At 46.3% G+C, this 19602-nt stretch overlaps 7 non-coding genes and 1 pseudogene across 7 annotated transcripts; 4 read left to right on the top strand and 4 right to left on the bottom strand.

The window, feature by feature from the left end:
• On the top strand, positions 1-142 carry LOC138232876 (U4 spliceosomal RNA). The gene has a single exon (XR_011187318.1). It is a non-coding gene; the product is annotated as a U4 spliceosomal RNA (small nuclear RNA).
• Positions 143-4471: 4329 nt separating this feature from the next.
• On the top strand, positions 4472-4542 carry trnag-gcc (transfer RNA glycine (anticodon GCC)). The gene has a single exon. It is a non-coding gene; the product is annotated as a tRNA-Gly (tRNA).
• Positions 4543-10674: 6132 nt separating this feature from the next.
• LOC138232867 (U4 spliceosomal RNA) lies at positions 10675-10815 on the bottom strand. Its single transcript, XR_011187309.1, has one exon. It is a non-coding gene; the product is annotated as a U4 spliceosomal RNA (small nuclear RNA).
• Positions 10816-12107: 1292 nt separating this feature from the next.
• Positions 12108-12226, top strand: LOC138232970 (5S ribosomal RNA). The gene has a single exon (XR_011187409.1). It is a non-coding gene; the product is annotated as a 5S ribosomal RNA (ribosomal RNA).
• A 636-nt stretch (positions 12227-12862) lies between these two features.
• LOC138232978 (U1 spliceosomal RNA) lies at positions 12863-13026 on the bottom strand. Its single transcript, XR_011187414.1, has one exon. It is a non-coding gene; the product is annotated as a U1 spliceosomal RNA (small nuclear RNA).
• Positions 13027-15871: 2845 nt separating this feature from the next.
• Positions 15872-16035, bottom strand: LOC138232832 (U1 spliceosomal RNA). Its single transcript, XR_011187280.1, has one exon. It is a non-coding gene; the product is annotated as a U1 spliceosomal RNA (small nuclear RNA).
• A 1806-nt stretch (positions 16036-17841) lies between these two features.
• On the top strand, positions 17842-17960 carry LOC138232976 (5S ribosomal RNA; annotated as a pseudogene).
• A 639-nt stretch (positions 17961-18599) lies between these two features.
• On the bottom strand, positions 18600-18769 carry LOC138232841 (U1 spliceosomal RNA). Its single transcript, XR_011187289.1, has one exon. It is a non-coding gene; the product is annotated as a U1 spliceosomal RNA (small nuclear RNA).
• Between the last annotated feature and the right edge of the window lie 833 nt (positions 18770-19602).

Raw genomic sequence — 19602 nt, 5'->3', positions numbered from 1 at the left:
AGCTTTGCGCAGTGGCAGTATCGTAGCCTGTGAGGTTTAGCCGAGGCGGGATTATTGCTAGTTGAAAACTTTTCCCAATACCCCGCTTCCGCCGGTTTGCAATACAATCGGCGAAAGCAATTTTTGACAGTCTCGTTAGAGACTGAGCAAGGTGTTTAAAGACAGATTTGGTCATGGTGACATCATGGTAGAAAGAAGCGAGCTTGTTCCCAGTGGGCATTGATTCGTCGAATATACGTATATTTACGGTGAAATTACGGCTATACGTATATATACGTCGCCTCGAAGTATAATCAACGTCGAATTGCAACCGTAAAATTGACGACATTAACAAACGCATATATAACGTCGAAAACACATCTAACACAGTGCCTGAGGCTTTTTACTGTATGTATCGTGTGTGCCGCAACTAGGAGTATACGGCACTCTGCACAGTGTACGAAGTAAATTATTTTCGCAGCAATTAATTTACACGTGTATAATAAATATAGTAAATATAATAAATTAATTACTGCGAAAATAATTTACTTCGTACACTGTGCAGAGTGCCGTATACTCCTAGTTGCGGCACACACGATACATACAGTAAAAAGCCTCAGGCACTGTGTTAGATGTTTTTTCGACGTTATATATGCGTTTATTCATGTCGTCGATTTTACGGTTGCAATTCGACGTTGATTATACGTCGAGGCGACGTATATATACATATAGCCGTAATTTCGCCGTAAATATACGTATATTCGACGAATCAATGCCCACAGCTTGGCATACAAGGGTTTTGCTGAGGGGGTCTTGCCACCTGCCTGAAAAAAAACAGTAAAATGTTTGAGTGCCTATAGAGTTTCTATTTTTATTTTCTTGACAAAAGTCCCCCATCAGTGCGCGGTGCCCGAGGAAAAATCTGTAGGGGGGTGTCTGAAATTCTGAGGGGGGAGTGATATTTCAGTTGAAACGGAGCTGTACGGTGCAGCTACCCAAATGAAATCTTGCAGCTATGCCATTGATTAGTGCTTCATGATAGAAGATAACGACTAGCAATCTGGTATTTGCGATGAAGTTCAGTTTCACATTTTTCGTCACTCTCAAGGTTTGTATTGCCTGGAGCGAAAAGTACCATAAGCGTTCATTTTTGCAGCTACATGGACGTTCTGAATCGTTAAGAAAAAAATGTTGTAAAACCAACAGAAAGCACAGACTGCTATAACTAGTCCTAGTTATATAACGATTTTAAGTATAATGATAAACTACTGCAAGGAATCGGTCCACCTGAGCAAACAGGATCGTAATGTTGACACTCAATAATATGCGCAGTTCCTGGACGGATAGCCCTTCTGCCCATCAAACAGACTGAGTGACTGTTCGTGTCATTTAGTGTTGTCTGACCATTGACAAAGTACAACTATTTTTTTAGGGTGCAAATTAAGTTAGGTAAAACTTTTTGCCCAAAACTGAAGGGGCGACATTCCCCCCTCCCCCCGTGATGCCAGGCCTGTCCCCATCCTATTCCATAATGTCATTATATATAATACCATACAACAGTGACCGATCCTTAATATTTGCATGCGTTAAAATTGCACATCAGCTCATAGCAGCGATGTATTATCAATGTTAAATTTCAACCATAATATCGACAACATTAATAAACGCATACGTTGAGAAAATATCGAACCCAGCATATTTTCCGGTTATATACCACAATGCATTGCTAGTATTCGTTGGTCACCATTTTGGACACGTTTTTCAAACGTAGAAGTATATCCGAAAATATCTCAGCAATCCTCTTTTGACGAGTAAGTATGAACAATAATAATACTATCTGAATACATACAGATCTTTCTTAATATTATTTTGATTAAAATAGTATGTGAATAAGCAAAAAAATGGCACATAAAATAGTGTGAATGGGGAAGATGACACAAAATCGTTTTGCCGTTTCTCTTATTCTTATTCTATGTTGTACTTTCAAACTTTGGGTACTCATTAATTAGGACAGACTTTATTGCTCAACTTCTATGATGCAAGCCAAATTTTATACATTTATTTCAGCTTTGAGCTTAGTAAACCGTTCATTTTTTAGATTATACTAAAGAAGATATTAATCATCATTTATTTGGGAAGTAATATTATATAATTTTCTCCTAGCTGCGGTGCTGAAGTCCCACCCTACATCAACAGAAAAAGAAATAAAGGAGCACGCAATGTGTTACTTGAAGAATGCATATGCAAGGCAGGGGGCCAAGAGATCTGGACTCTGAAAATAATAGGTTTTTGGTTCTAACTGTTAGGACAATTAGACAGGGTTTGCAAATAGTGGACAAAAATCGTCTTAACTTCCATTGTAATATTTTATATTTTATGTAATATTTTTTTCTTGGAAATATAGAAGTTGTACATTTTAAAATGTATATTTGAATCAAAATGTGGTTTTGAGTTAGTGTGTTAATGTAATTAGTTTTGTGTTTGTCATTACTATACTGTATATTGCCATGTTACCAGAATTTGTAGCTGAAGTTTAAGACTAGTTGTGTTTTTTATGATTATTGCCCATATGTTGATTGTTGATTGATTGTATACAATGTATAATTTGAAATACATATGTTTCAGGTGTGAATGTGTATTTTCAGAATACATTTCTAAACCTAATCATTGGCTTGTTTTACTTGTTTCTACACCTATAAAATCTATCTTTGATGTATAATAGACCTCTACCCATATACGTATAATAGACCTCTAATGTTATCCGTATAATAGACCTCTAACCATATACGTATAATAGACCTCTAAAGTTATACGTATAATAGACCTCTAACCATATACGTATAATAGACCTCTAAAGTTATCCGGAACTCCAACCATATATGTATAATAGTCCTCTAAATGTATCCGTATAATAGAACTCCAACCATTTATGTATAATGAACGTCTAAATATAGACGTATAATTGACGTTTTACTTTAGACGTATATTAGAATTTCATTCTAGACGAATTGTAGACCACATTTAGACGTATAAGATATGCGTTTAATAGACGTATATTATACGTCTTTTGCCCAATGGGTTACGTCTCAACAGAAACGCTCTTTAGCTCTTTCAGCGTTATGCAGAGACCATCGTCTGTCGAGATCACTTTTGAGTCAGCGCGAAACGCCGTGTGCTGTCAGTTTGATTTCATATTGCTCGTAGCGGCGCCCGGCTTTTGTCTGTCAAACGTTAGGTTGCGCTTCTTCATGCTGCATCGTCGGCATGAGTGGAGCTTTATAAACGTCTGTACTTACTGCGCCCCATAAGAAATCGTTTGTCCCCGTTCAAAAGAGATTGTGCGATGTCCTGCAGCAAACCTTTGACAGTTTGAAAAGAGGAATTTATTCTGCTTCCTGTGCGTGCAGTAGTTACAAAGTTGAACGCCTTTACACGATCTGCTGCAGTTTTCAGTGGGCGGGCTTTGTCAAATGGCTTGGAAAAACGCACTGTGTTTCGGCTCGGGAAACATCATGAGCAGTGTCCTGCATGTTTTCTGTGTATAGCTGTCTTTTAACGCATACAGAATTCATTCGAAATCATTGATTTCTCCAATTAACAAGGGTCCCTTAAAGGATGAGTCAAAGTAACGTCTAATCGGATTAGTTTCCTTAGAGCTGGTTCAGAGTTTCCTCAAGAGTTTACCTTTCACAGATGCGCAAAGAAGAATGTTGGGGGTGCACGCTTCAAGGCGCCTTACAGCTGTAGGGAGTGATTCGAGACGATTCGTGGCGTGTGCTCGTTCCCATATACCGTACGACCCGGGGTGCAGTGCTAGGATGACTACAATACCGCTTGGGCACGTAACGGCGTTATATGCAAGTGCGGGACGTGAGGGTTTTCGTTTGTTCGTTTTGTTTTGCTCTGCTTTGCTTTGTTTTGCTTTCCATCGCGTTGGTAAGAGCGTAAATAAAAAGGCGATTCCTGTGTCTACCACTAATGTAAGAGCTATTTCAAGTGCGACGTGGTGCGGCTTTTCAAATGCTTGTGGGCATTTCTCTGTTGTTGATTCTTTTTTTGTGTGTAACAAAGTGGCATTTTCATGTCCGGACGGGGAGACTTTATCATTCCGACATGAAGCCACCCTTAAGTCCTCTGAGGCGTGTCTGTCTGCAAGGCTTGTATTTTGGAAATGTTTTTTTGAAACGGAGAACGACTTTGAAATAGGCTTCCGCCGGCGCCTCGCGATCCAGGTAAGATTGTAGCAAGAACGCAGCGGCAGTGGGACTTGCTGTAGTCGTGGCTGAGTGGTTAAGGCGATGGACTAGAAATCCATTGGGGTCTCCCCGCACAGGTTCCAATCCTGCCGACTACGTTGTCCGCCTTCAGTCGGTGTGTTTCGGCACAAGCAAAGAAGCGCGCCTCTTTGCTGTTCCTGGTGGTTTTAAAACGCCCAATCGCTTGTACCCGCTGCCTTGGAAATAAGTTCTTCAGCGTCCGCAAATGGCATTTTGCATTGGTGGTTCAGTGGTAGAATTCTCGCCTGCCACGCGGGAGGCTCGGGTTCGATTCCCGGCCAATGCAGTGGCTTTTGCAGCGAGCGGCTCCATCACTTGCATCCCCTTGCAACTCGCAACTGAAAACCCACTGAAGCTAAGCAGGTGTGAGCCAGGTCAGTACCTGGATGAGGATGAGCTACAGGGAAAAACAAAGCTTCCAGCTGGAAGCGGTGTTAATGGTGCCGGCGGGGGGGCGCTCACCCTGAGGTCTGTGCGGGTCCCAATGCCCCAGTATAGTGACGGAGATGCTGTGTTGTAAAAGGGCGCTGTCTTTTGGATGAGATGTAAAACCGAGGTCACAGCGCTCTGTGGTCATTCAAAATGACCACCAAAACCTTTGACAAAAGCTCTTGGTAATTGATGGTCTTCAATAATGCTTCTCCTTTAGGTACATTTTAAATCAGCTGAAAAATGCTGTGAAATGGGGGGGCACTTCAGGCCAGTGTAGGATTTGGGTTACAAGAACCATGAAACTGCACGAGAAAGCCCGTACACTGAATTACACGGCTTTCTATTCAAAGGAGGACAAAAGAAATTCCCTGAGTTTGATTTTTTGCAGCACAGAGAGGAGCACTGTCGTGAGGCCGGTTAGCTCAGTTGGTTAGAGCGTGGTGCTAATAACGCCAAGTTCGCGGGTTTGAGCCCTGTACGGGCCAGGTCTAGGTCCAGGTCCAGGTCCCTGTTTGTGAAACAGGCAAATGACTGTCTCAGGGGCCCATTCCTCATTCTCAAGACACATGTATGCAGTATGTACACCGTGCATTGAGCAATAGGGACTGAATACACCACAGGTAAGATTAGAAGTCATTCTGAGGTGCCACATGTGAGGGATACAGCTAGGCATCCGAAATGTAGGGTTTGAGACCCTTCAGGAGTACTGCATCCTTTGAGACAGACCCGTGCATGTTAAACAAATGATCATTTCTTTCGGCATTAGGGACTAAATATACTAAACATATGATGCTAAAATGTTATTTTCACATATATTAATGTAATAAATGATTGCTTATGCTTTATAAACAAATCTAATTAAAATAAAAGCTTAAGTTTTGTATTTATCTTGTACCATAGAACATGATTTTCTTTGTATTTCAAGCCCACAAAGTGTCCAAATGACGCACTACATGATATAAGGAAGATTATCACATGCATATCGGTATTATCTTTCTTATGAAAATGCATTCCTTTCATTACCTTTTACTTTTTAAAATGAACTCAAATTGAGTATAATGTAATAATTTAAGTAGAATAGATTCTAATAATATAATGATCCAGTGTTTTGCACTACTTCACTGCTTCACTGCTCTATGCCATCTGGAAATAAATCCTCAGACTGCTTACTGCCCTGGGCATGTACCAATAAATTAAAGGAGCACATCTGTTTATCACTGCGTTGAAGCAGGAGACACACAGTCTCTGCAAACACATCCTAGATACAGTGTTCCAGCACCTTTGACCTCATCCAGAACGTATCATTTCTTGAAAGGGATTGCTGTCCGAATGCACATCTGAATCCCAAACAGAATCTCTAGTAAAATACGATCATTTGTGAAACAGGCAAATGACTGTCTCAGGGGCCTATTCCTCATTGTCAGACACATGTATGGAATGCTTTCACCGTGCATTGAGCAATAGGGATTAAAAACACCACAGGTAAGGTTAGATGTCATGTTCTATGATCATTTCTTTCAGCATTAGGGACTAAATATACTAAACGTATGATGCTAAAATGTTATTTTCACATATATTAATGTAATAAATGATTGCTTATGCTTTATAAACAAATCTAATTAAAATAAAAGCTTAAGTTTTGTATTTATCTTGTACCATAGAACATGATTTTCTTTGTATTTCAAGCCCACAAAGTGTCCAAATGACGCACTACATGATATAAGGAAGATTATCACATGCATATCGGTATTATCTTTCTTATGAAAATGCATTCCTTTCATTACCTTTTACTTTTTAAAATGAACTCAAATTGAGTATAATGTAATAATTTAAGTAGAATAGATTCTAATAATATAATGATCCAGTGTTTTGCACTACTTCACTGCTTCACTGCTCTATGCCATCTGGAAATAAATCCTCAGACTGCTTACTGCCCTGGGCATGTACCAATAAATTAAAGGAGCACATCTGTTTATCACTGCGTTGAAGCAGGAGACACACAGTCTCTGCAAACACATCCTAGATACAGTGTTCCAGCACCTTTGACCTCATCCAGAACGTATCATTTCTTGAAAGGGATTGCTGTCCGAATGCACATCTGAATCCCAAACAGAATCTCTAGTAAAATACGATCATTTGTGAAACAGGCAAATGACTGTCTCAGGGGCCCATTCCTCATTGTCAGACACATGTATGGAATGCTTTCACCGTGCATTGAGCAATAGGGATTAAAAACACCACAGGTAAGGTTAGATGTCATGTTATATGATCATTTCTTTCAGCATTAGGGACTAAATATACTAAACGTATGATGCTAAAATGTTATTTTCACATATATTAATGTAATAAATGATTGCTTATGCTTTATAAACAAATCTAATTAAAATAAAAGCTTAAGTTTTGTATTTATCTTGTACCATAGAACATGATTTGCTTTGTATTTCAAGCCCACAAAGTGTCCAAATGTTCTATGATCATTTCTTTCAGCATTAGGGACTAAATATACCAAACGTATGATGCTAAAATCCTGAAAAAAGGATGTGCTCCATCTCGTCAGTAGATTGGATTCCAAAACTGATTTGGGTCAATATACATTACCTTTGAAATTAAAGTACAGTCTACTGTAGGGAACCATCAACTTAGAAAGCATTGGCCTTCCCTGGGGGTCAGGTAGGTGCAAAAGATAAACCTTTATCCTATCTTTATCTTAAGATAAGTGGCCAAGCAGTATTTTTCCAAGTTTCACCAAGCACATCATGTTGCCATAGTAGACAAAGTTCTATAAAATGTTAAATAACTTTTAAAAAAAGTATCTTGGTCTTACAGTACTGTACAAGGTGAATTAAACTGTCCCTGGTAATAAAAATAATTAGAAGCATCTCAGAAACTTTATCTCTAGAAACATTAGCTGTTTTATATCATGTAATTTAGTGTGATGTTGTCAGAATTCAAGGACATTATCACACACAGAAATTGGTTCAGTTAAATCTAAAAAGCACAGCTAAACATGGGTTTAAATGTAACAGAAGTCTTACCTCTTGTCAAAAGATTTAATTCAAGAAGCGATGTAATAAATGATTGCTTATGCTTTATAAAGAAGCTTAAGTTTTGTATTTATCTTGTACCATAGAACATGATTTTCTTTGTATTTGAAGCCCACAAAGTGTCCAAATGATGCACTACATGATATAAGGAAGATTATCACATGCATATCGGTATTATCTTTCTTATGAAAATGCATTCCTTTCATTACCTTTTACTTTTTAAAATGAACTCAAATTGTGTATAATGTAATAATTTAAGTAGAATAGATTCAGGTAGGAAATATAGAGTCATGATGTTTATGGCTGACATCATTTCACATGGGTGAATTTTAAGCTAAGAAATAAAAACATTTACAATGAAGATACCATTGCTTAATTTTAAATGCCTTTAAAAAATAAATACCTCCTGAGAATAATTTGCCACTCCCAGATCCTTGGTAAGGTACTGTTTGAATCCAATCAGGAGAGGAGCATCCAGGGAGTGCTTTCTATAGAGTCCAGCTTGGGCCACTATCTTCCGGCCTGCTGATACTTTTTAACTACTCAGGGCCTGTAAGGATATAAAACACCGGTTTAAACATTTTATACCTATAAGACAAATTAGAATTTTAGTAAAAAATAGATACATCTGAAAAATAAAAAAGTCTTACTGCTGATAGAGTTCTTCAGAGCTCACATCTTCCCCTTCCTTATGCGCTTCTGTTTCAGTTTCTAGAGCAGCCTCTGGCATCTCTTCCTCCTGGACAGCGGCCTCTTGCTCAGGGCTGCTGGAATGCAGGTAGATTCTTTTCAACATGCTTTTACATAATATGTTGTAACAATGATTTCAAAAAGAAACTACAGAAGCCTTACAGATTAAAAATATCTCACCTTGCCAATGTGTCTTCAGGCTTCCCATGTACAAAAAGGCCCAAGGACTCTAGCAGTCTTACAACCACTATCCTGTTTGCCTCACCAGACACGATCTCTATTCTGTGGTAATCCACGATGACCCCGTTCTTCAGGTGATTCATCATGTCCTCCCTCGCCTGTTGAGAGGCCATCCTGATCTTTTCTGCCGTGGCGTGCTTCATACACGCCCTCTTCAAGTGAGCAGGAAGCTGATCAAGAGTATTCAGGCACATCTTGCACACCAGGGGAATCCACGCGGGTTTCCTTTGAAAATAAATAATACCATCTGTGTATAGAAACAAGCTAAGACTGATTTCTTAAATTATCCTTAATTTTCTCTCTCATAGTTTGAGCATAATGAACACTTACTTGGTCTCAGTCACAGACTTTCCAATAGAAGCCATTGTGGAGTTTAGCAACTGCAGGTCCTAGAAGTGGGGAAGGAATTTTAAAAGAGAAATTGAATTACAATACAGAAGGAATGGCTGAGGGTTCACTGAAATATATAAATATACAAATTCCAAAGACTGAGTCCATATAGAAACAACTACCTTTCATTTTCAGTATAAGAAAAAAAAACATTATCTTCCAAAGCATCATAAAATTGTCCCTTCTTCCAGACTCTACTTATCTCTTGTAGTAGTATAGCAGACCTTTCCAGGTGAGCAGATCACAGAGTCCGAAATGAGCTTCCTCCATCAAGCAAAGTACCTGAACATGACTCTGTCTTCATAAAAGCGCCCCTGTAATAAAGAAATTAAATCCGAAATCAAGAGGGCAGTTGCCTACTGAAATACAAGAAGTCATCAATTTTAACCTAGCAACACATTAAAGGCTGCATCTATACAAGTACGATTCTAGAAATGCTCACCAGATTACGTTTTAAGAAGGAACTGCGCCTCAGGTTCCGCCGAGATCTTACCTCGGATGGCAGGATTCAGAGTCCGGAGTGCGGACTGATGGCGCACGGAGGGTCCATATACTGAGGATCCCTCAGTGATCTTCCGCGTATTCAAACCGCCAGCGTGTGACTCCCCTGTCCCCGTGACCTCATTGCTCTGCTCTCTCCTCTGTGCAGCTGAGCACGACTCACGGTAAAATGGAAAAAATATGCCCTCGACGTGAGATTTATTCTGGAGCGAGCCAGTGTTGCGCATAGCTGCCTTCAAAGCAGTTAACCCAGGTTCGATTCCCGGCCAACGCAGTTGCGAATGTTTTCAAATGCTGTCATGAGCCTTGGATTGTGACTAGCAAAGCGAAGCCTTTTGAAAGAGCTAAAGCACTGCAAAACGGAATTGAAGGAGAATCTTACAGGGGATTCTGAGCAGTGTCTGCATACATGCAGTCAGATAAAGGTGCTGAAAGCTTGAGCTACTCTCAATGTCATGCTGCCCTTCCCCGGAGTAAATCTGTTCCATTGAAAGAATGCTTCTGGCAGGTTCAAAAAGGGACCCTTGTTAATTGGAGAAATCAATGATTTCGAATGAATTCTGTATGCGTTAAAAGACAGCTATACACAGAAAACATGCAGGACACTGCTCATGATGTTTCCCGAGCCGAAACACAGTGCGTTTTTCCAAGCCATTTGACAAAGCCCACCCACTGAAAACTGCAGCAGATCGTGTAAAGACGTTCAACTTTGTAACTACTGCACGCACAGGAAGCAGAATAAATTCCTCTTTTCAAACTGTCAAAGGTTTGCTTTGCGAACGCTGCAGGACATCGCACAATCTCTTTTGAATGGGGACAAACGATTTCTTATGGGGCGCAGTAAGTACAGACGTTTAAAATGCTCCACTCATGCCGACGATGCAGCATGAAGAAGCGCAACCTAACGTTTGACAGACAAAAGCCAGGCGCCGCTATGAGCAATATGAAATCATACTGACAGCACACGGCGTTTCGCGCTGACACAAAAGTAATCTCGACAGACGCTGTTCTCTGCATAAAGCTGAAAGAGCTAAAGAGCGTTTCTGTTGACACGTAACAAGCTCGTTTCTTTCTACCATGATATCACCGTGACCAAATCTGTCTTTAAACACCTTGCTCAGTCTCTGACGAGACTGTCAAAAATTGCTTTCGCCGATTGTATTGCAAACCGGTGGAAGCGAGTATTGGGAAAAGTTTTCAACTAGCAATAATCGCGCCTCGGCTAAACCTCACAGGCTACGATACTGCCACTGCGCAAAGTTGACGGTTGCCGGGCAACCGCGGGGATCCTATGGAAACCGTTATCGATCGTCTCATGGCATGTCGTTGCTATAACGCTTCATATTTGTCGTCTTCTTCTTCTTCTAGCTTGAGGTTTTGAAGAATTTCATGACAGACAAGGGCTCCGTTGGGAACAAAGGGCGTTGTGAGAAAACCGTTGCTTATTTTCAGCAGCAGAAATACAACCCTTTAAATACAAGATGACAGAACAATGACGAAGGGCATGCCGGGAGGAACTCATGCACTATAGAGGAAAGGGGGCGGGCACGTACAGTTCACATTCAAGCCACAAGTACTCTTCTTGGATGTTGCACAAACAAATCCTAACGTCTTGAAAGCATTGCAGCATGTTTGTGTCCCACTTCCCGTGGCTGCGGGACGACTGACACGAACGGACAAACACAATCTGTGGCGTTTAGCGTGAAATAGTCTTGCAGGCATCGTGCTGTCTCACTGCATTATTATACCGCTGGAGGAAACAGTCCATCTGGCCATGAAACTCATTTGAACGTCTAGCTACAGCAACTAACAATATCATGATTTATTCAGGATGTGTGGAATCAGCACGTCCCGGAGGCAGCTTCCGAAATCGTGAGCATTCTCTGGTGGTAGGGGCGTTCAAGATGGCGCTCAGGTGGGAGGTAAAGTTTAGTGGTTGGGGAGTTTTTTTGAGTTTTTCATGACCTGAATGTTAATTTTTGCTTTTTTTGACTACAGAAAAATAAGGACTTAACACTAGTTGTTTAAACTTCAGTTATAATTGAAAGAAAAAAAAACGATTTTTTTTTAGGTTTAAAAAGTCCGATATGAGTAACACTGGGAAAAGAAAAGAGAGTGCTGGGTCTTCGAAGGAGAACTCTAAGATACCTCAATCGTATATGTATAGCACTACAAAAAAATCGATGGCAACTAAAGGGAAAAGTGAAGAAGCTGCAGGGGCAGCAACAGGGCGGAGGCGCCGCGCGCCCGGCCGATATGTTGGACCGGTGCGCTTTACGTGCTGAAATAAACACGCGACAGCCCCGAAATGTTTCCAGAGTGCTGTGCACTGAAGACTTGCCTGGTGCTCCTCCGTGCAGATTGTTTGTCCTCCTCCAGTGCGGGACGAGCCAACACAAGGGAGCGCATTCGCCAACATCCAGGCACGCAATGCGATTTGGAAAGCAGCTCCTTTCCAAAGAGTTGCACACGAACGATCCTTCAGTCCCGCTCGGGGGGCACGGAACCCCCGCCACACACAGCTTCAAGTAGCGAGTCAGGCGCCGGGGCTTTTGCTTACGGCCACACCACCCTGAACACGCCCGATCTCGTCTGATCTTGGAAGCTAAGCAGCGTCGGTCCTGGTTAGTACTTGGATGGGAGACTGCCTGGGAATACCAGGTGCTGTAAGCTTTTGCTCTCCCGGCCAGCAGGGGTCGCTGTTGGTGCCGTAGGCTTTGGGAGGAAAACCTGCAGGATGGAAAGGTGATCTATAGCCTCATCTCTAGAGATGTTTTGTTGCTGTGGCATGTGTGTGACCCATATTAAAAAAAAAAAACCCGTCTGTAAAACGAATATCGAAGCTGCCTCTAAATCTGCAAATGAAGATGAGTCGATAAACCACTCGTTTTTCGTATAACTAGACATATATTCATTTGTTACCGATTTCATTCATTGAGCACGGATACAATAGAGGTACAGCCATTCACTGTTTGACATGTCTGCACGGGTACAGAACCGAGCAATCAGAAAACGGGTGAAACTGTCTTTAGACTCAGCATACAGTACCGAGGCCCCCCATGACCAAATAAAGGCTAACCTCGATAATCAGCCTAAAGAACGCAGACTACAGCAAAACGACTGACTTTGAAAAGGGAATGAACGTCCGGAAGGAGTAGTGGAACTAGCTTGAGATGCTTCTCCGGACCCCTAACTAAAAGCCAGCGAGAACCAGCAGCGGCGTCCACTCCTGTCGAACCGGGATCCTTCCGCAGCCACGCAGCTCGTGGTGTCCTAACCCTCCCGTATCTGATTTTGGACCAAGCACATCAGGGGAGAGCGCGAACGCAGTCCCCCACTACCAGAAATTATGCAGTCGAGATCCCCACATTTGGGGAATTCGCAGGGGTCAGCACAGCCGGAGTGCAATGGCCGAGCCTCGCCCTGGGTGAACCTCCTTCTTGATCAAGGTTTCTCCCCTGCCAGGTAAGTATAAGTTAAACAGGCCCCTGCAAGCGGCCCGCACCCACAGCACAAATCGCGCAGCCTAGGCCACCTCCTCGCCCCGCACGCCACCGCCTCCTGCTGGGCCCACTCTTTCACACACTCACACGCCACACTAACACTCAAAAGTGTGGGCAAAACGAGAAAACGAGCGCGCCGTTTCCTACACATCTGCAGTCGCCGTTGCGCATTCGCAGCATGTCCCGGGATGCAATTCGGCCTCATTTGCATAACTCCAGACCGGCAGATCGCCACGCAAGCTCGCGACGTGCGCCTGCCACACACCGAACAAACCTTTTCAGCAATTTCCAAAAAACAGGCCTGCTCGCCTGCCCACAAGGCTCCGTCTCTTACCTGCTCTCCAGAGCCTGCTGCCTTCTGTGCTTTTCTCTCGGCACCGCTGCAGTGCACACAACTCCTGCAGCGGGAGGGGGGGAGAAAGTTCCCGCGCTCCGCCGCAGGGAAGGCTCGCTCCGTGCGCTCACGTCCTTTCGATGCCAGTCCAACAAGTGCTCCGCATTAGCTGCGTCGGGGCTCCGGCGTGTCGCACCTCACCTCACCTCGCACTGCCCCCCCCTTGAATGTCTGCCGCTGGGCATGCCCCGCTCTCCTTCGCCTTATCTTATCGCGTGTGAGCACCGACAATGGCCACAATGCCGGGGAATGGCACCTGTAAAGTGTTAATTGGGGCACAGGAACAGCCCATCTCGTCTCGGGGGGGCCGGCTTCAGAGACAATACAGCAAACACAGCGGGGCGGGGGAAGAAGACGACACCACACATGCGGGTACATTCAGCTCCGGCGGGAACGAGACATTTGTCGGTCTTTTCAAGTGCCGAGAGCCGAGCAATCCTTCACTTGTATCGTTTCTCCCCGGTGACTAGATCTGGCCCTGCGACTCTCGACTGGGCTCACCCCCGGGGCAGCCCAGCAGGTGTGAGCCTCGCCGGCACCCGGATGGGAGATTCCACCCCGGAAAAGCTCCGGTTGCTGCTGCTCCTGCAAGAGGTGTGACTGGGACCAGTAGGGAGCGCTCACCCTGCGGGCTGTGTGGCTCTCTTACGCCCCAGCCTCCTGATGGCGACACTCTGCTGCACAAACAGGCGCCGTCCTTCGGGGGAGGCGTCAAACCGAGGTCCTGACCCTCCTTGGCCATTAGGAAACCCCAGGGCGTCTCTCAAAAAGAGACGCCGGGGGTGTCCCTCTGGTGTTAGTGCTCCCCTTTACCCATCAGTCGGGGTCTCCTCCTAATCCCCGTCTCACCTGTAACAATCAATGACGAGGCCCCCCTGTCCGTGAGATTTAGTACTCGCGCAAGAGACCGGGGGCAGAGCGCGAACGCGGTCACCCGCCCCCCACAAAGTGCGCGCTCCGGGTTCCCTCTCGGGGCCCTGCAACACAGCGGAAGGGCAGCGAGAAGGAGCCTCTTGCTCTGACGCCGCAAGGCCACAAGAGGGCGGAGGCGCCGCGCGCCCGGCCGACGTGTTGGACCGGTGCGCTTTACGTGCTGAAATAAACACGCGAAAGCCCCGAAATGTTTCCAGAGTGCTGTGCACTGGAGGTTTTTGTCTGGTGAAGACTTGCCTGGTGCTCCTCCGTGCAGATTGTTTGTCCTCCTCCAGTGCGGGACGAGCCAACACAAGGGAGCGCATTCGCCAACATCCAGGCATGCAATGCGATTTGGAAAGCAGCTCCTTTCCAAAGAGTTGCACACGAACGATCCTTCACCCCCAGGGCAGCCCAGCAGGTGTGAGCCTGGTCGGCACCCGGATGGGAGATTCCACCCCGGAAAAGCTCCGGTTGCTGCTGCTCCTGCAAGAGGTGTGACTGGGACCAGTAGGGAGCGCTCACCCTGCGGGCTGTGTGGCCCTCTTACGCCCCAGCCTCCTGATGGCGACACTCTGCTGCACAAACAGGCGCCGTCCTTCAGGGGAGGCGTCAAACCGAGGTCCCGACCCTCTTTGGCCATTAGGAAACCCCAGGGCGTCTCTCAAAAAGAGACGCTGGGGGTGTCCCTCTGGTGTTAGTGCTCCCCTTTACCCATCAGTCGGGGTCTCCTCCTAATCCCCGTCTCACCTGTAACAATCAATGACGAGGCCCCCCTGTCCGTGAGATTTAGTACTCGCGCAAGAGACCGGGGGCAGAGCGCAATTAGTACTTGGATGGGAGACTGCCTGGGAATACCAGGTGCTGTAAGCTTTTGCTCTCCCGGCCAGCAGGGGTCGCCGTTGGTGCCGTAGGCTTTGGGAGGAAAACCTGCAGGATGGAAAGGTGATCTATAGCCTCATCTCTAGAGATGTTTTGTTGCTGTGGCATGTGTGTGACCCATATTCAAAAAAAAAAACCCGTCTGTAAAACGAATATCGAAGCTGCCTCTAAATCTGCAAATGAAGATGAGTCGATAAACCACTCGTTTTTCGTATAACTAGACATATATTCATTTGTTACCGATTTCATTCATTGAGCACGGATACAATAGAGGTACAGCCATTCACTGTTTGACATGTCTGCACTGGTACAGAACCGAGCAATCAGAAAATGGGTGAAACTGTCTTTAGACTCAGCATACAGTACCGAGGCCCCCCATGACCAAATAAAGGCTAACCTCGATAATCAGCCTAAAGAACGCAGACTACAGCAAAACGACTGACTTTGAAAAGGGAATGAACGTCCGGAAGGAGTAGTGGAACTAGCTTGAGATGCTTCTCCGGACCCCTAACTAAAAGCCAGCGAGAACCAGCAGCGGCGTCCACTCCTGTCGAACCGGGATCCTTCCGCAGCCACGCAGCTCGTGGTGTCCTAACCCTCCCGTATCTGATTTTGGACCAAGCACATCAGGGGAGAGCGCGAACGCAGTCCCCCACTACCAGAAATTATGCAGTCGAGATTCCCACATTTGGGGAATTCGCAGGGGTCATCACAGCCGGAGTGCAATGGCCGAGCCTCGCTCTGGGTGAACCTCCTTCTTGATCAAGGTATCTCCCCTGCCAGGTAAGTATGAGTTAAACAGGCCCCTGCAAGCGGCCCGCACCCACAGCACAAATCGCGCAGCCTAGGCCACCTCCTCGCCCCGCACGCCACCGCCTCCTGCTGGGCCCACTCTTTCACACACTCACACGCCACACTAACACTCAAAAGTGTGGGCAAAACGAGAAAACGAGCGCGCCGTTTCCTACACATCTGCAGTCGCCGTTGCGCATTCGCAGCATGTCCCGGGATGCAATTCGCCTCATTTGCATAACTCCAGACCGGCAGATCACCACGCAAGCTCGCGACATGCGCCTGCCACACACCGAACAAACCTTTTCAGCAATTTCCAAAAAACGGGCCTGCTCGCCTGCCCACAAGGCTCCGTCTCTTACCTGCTCTCCAGAGCCTGCTGCCTTCTGTGCTTTTCTCTCGGCACCGCTGCAGCGCACACAACTCCTGCAGCGGGAGGGGGGGAGAAAGTTCCCGCGCTCCGCCGCAGGGAAGGCTCGCTCCGTGCGCTCACGTCCTTTCGATGCCAGTCCAACAAGTGCTCCGCATTAGCTGCGTCGGGGCTCCGGCGTGTCGCACCTCACCTCACCTCGCACTGCCCCCTCCTTGAATGTCTGCCGCTGGGCATGCCCCGCTCTCCTCCGCCTTATCTTATCGCATGTGAGCACCGACAATGGCCACAATGCCGGGGAATGGCACCTGTAAAGTGTTAATTGGGGCACAGGAACAGCCCGTCTCGTCTCGGGGGGGCCGGCTTCAGAGACAATACAGCAAACACAGCGGGGCGGGGGAAGAAGACGACACCACACATGCGGGTACATTCAGCTCCAGCGGGAACGAGACATTTGTCGGTCTTTTCAAGTGCCGAGAGCCGAGCAATCCTTCAATTGTATCGTTTCTCCCCGGTGACTAGATCTGGCCCTGCGACTCTCGACTGGGCTCACCCCCGGGGCAGCCCAGCAGGTGTGAGCCTGGCCGGCACCCGGATGGGAGATTCCCCCCTGGAAAAGCTCCGGTTGCTGCTGCTCCTGCAAGAGGTGTGACTGGGACCAGTAGGGAGCGCTCACCCTGCGGGCTGTGTGGCTCTCTTACGCCCCAGCCTCCTGATGGCGACACTCTGCTGCACAAACAGGCGCCGTCCTTCGGGGGAGGCGTCAAACCGAGGTCCTGACCCTCCTTGGCCATTAGGAAACCCCAGGGCGTCTCTCAAAAAGAGACGCCGGGGGTGTCCCACTGGTGTTAGTGCTCCCCTTTACCCATCAGTCAGGGTCTCCTCCTAATCCCCGTCTCACCTGTAACAATCAATGACGAGGCCCCCCTGTCCGTGAGATTTAGTACTCGCGCAAGAGACCAGGGGCAGAGCGCGAACGCGGTCCCCCGCCCCCCACAAAGTGCGCGCTCCGGGTTCCCTCTCGGGGCCCTGCAACACAGCGGAAGGGCAGCGAGAAGGAGCCTCTTGCTCTGACGCCGCAAGGCCACAAGAGGGCGGAGGCGCCGCGCGCCCGGCCGACGTGTTGGACCGGTGCGCTTTACGTGCTGAAATAAACACGCGACAGCCCTGAAATGTTTCCAGAGTGCTGTGCACTGGAGGTTTTTGTCTGGCGAAGACTTGCCTGGTGCTCCTCCGTGCAGATTGTTTGTCCTCCTCCAGTGCGGGACGAGCCAACACAAGGGAGCGCATTCGCCAACATCCAGGCACGCAATGCGATTTGGAAAGCAGCTCCTTTCCAAAGAGTTGCACACGAACGATCCTTCAGTCCCGCTCGGGGGGCACGGAGCCCCCGCCACACACAGCTTCAAGTAGCGAGTCAGGCGCCTGGGTTTTCGGTTACGGCCACACCACCCTGAACACGCCTGATCTTGTCTGATCTTGGAAGCTAAGCAGGGTCGGGCCTGGTTAGTACTTGGATGAGAGACCGCCTGGGAATACCAGGTGCTGTAAGCTTTTGCTCTCCCAGCCAGCAGGGGTCGCCGTTGGTTCCGTAGGCTTTGGGAGGAAAACCTGCAGGATGGAAAGGTGATCTATAGCCTCATCTCTAGAGATGTTTTGTTGCTGTGGCATGTGTGTGACCAGTATTAAAAAAAAAAACCCGTTTGTAAAACGAATATCGAAGCTGCCTCTAAATCTGCAAATGAAGACAAGTCGATAAACCACTTGTTTTTCGTATAACTAGACATATATTCATTTGTTACTGATTTCATTCATTGAGCACGGATACAATAGAGGTACAGCAATTCACTGTTTGACATGTCTGGTACAGAACCTACAGAACCGAGCAATCAGAAAACGGGTGAAACTGTCTTTAGACTCAGCATACAGTACCGAGGCCCCCCATGACCAAATAAAGGCTAACCTCGATAATCAGCCTAAAGAACGCAGACTACAGCAAAACGACTGACTTTGAAAAGGGAATGAACGTCCGGAAGGAGTAGTGGAACTAGCTTGAGATGCTTCTCCGGACCCCTAACTAAAAGCCACCGAGAACCAGCAGCGGCGTCGACTCCTTTCGAACCGGGATCCTTCCGCAGCCACGCAGCTCGTGGTGTCCTAACCCTCCCGTATCTGATTTTGGACCAAGCACATCAGGGGAGAGCGCGAACGCAGTCCCCCACTACCAGAAATTATGCAGTCGAGATTCCCACATTTGGGGAATTCGCAGGGGTCAGCACAGCCGGAGTGCAATGGCCGAGCCTCGCCCTGGGTGAACCGATTTCGATTTTTAAGAACTTTATTTTCTTTTCACAAAAAAATACAGGACATCACAAATCAGAAAGCTTTACATTAATATACATACTTAAAAAAGTATATATGATCACATCTCATTACATTTTGACACGGTAACAGTTACATAGCAACAATTTTCTTTTTTTCTGGTGCAAATCACATTCTTTACTTAAACTTGATAATGTTTTTCACAGTTTCTTGAGATATTGACCTATGCTCTCTATTTCCCACAGATTTTCTGCTTCCTCCCTCCCTTCTCTCCACAGATCTCTGAGGTAATAGATTTCTCTCAGGTGATGAACAAGGCCAGGCTACCTGCAGCCTTGACTGGAATCTTGATGCCTTTGAACAGCCCCATGTTCCTCACTCTCCACAGGGCATCTTTCCCACTGTTCACCACGGCCCAGATCCTGTCAAACACGTCAGGAGGAAATTTGACAGGAGAGATGCCGTATATGACGAAAGCAGCAGTCAGGGTAAATTGGGACGAGAGAGCCTGCAACCAATCTTCAAACTGTGCCCAGAAGGCCTTAGCAAAAAAGCAGGACCACAGGAGATGGGTCACAGTCTCCTCCTCGCCGCAGCCCACCCTAACGCAGCGAGGGCTGGGGGTGAGGCCCCTACGGTACAAGAAAGTTCGTACCGGTAAACACTGGTGGACGACACTCCAGGCTAAATCTCTGTGAATGTTGCACAGAAACTTAGAGGATGTGTGTTTCCACACCTTCCTTGTTTGGGCTGATGTTAAAATGCCCACATGGGTCTGCCTATTGTTCTGGGGTGCAACGAAATCTTCCAGTTTTTGGACCCTGACATCTCGGAGGGGAATATGGCCAATTGGGTGAGATCTTAGAAAACTTTT

This window comes from Lepisosteus oculatus, unplaced genomic scaffold, assembly GCF_040954835.1.
Source record: "Lepisosteus oculatus isolate fLepOcu1 unplaced genomic scaffold, fLepOcu1.hap2 HAP2_SCAFFOLD_64, whole genome shotgun sequence".
In the NCBI taxonomy this organism is placed as follows: Eukaryota; Metazoa; Chordata; class Actinopteri; order Semionotiformes; family Lepisosteidae; genus Lepisosteus; species Lepisosteus oculatus.
This window is presented reverse-complemented; position numbering and strand designations above follow the sequence as displayed.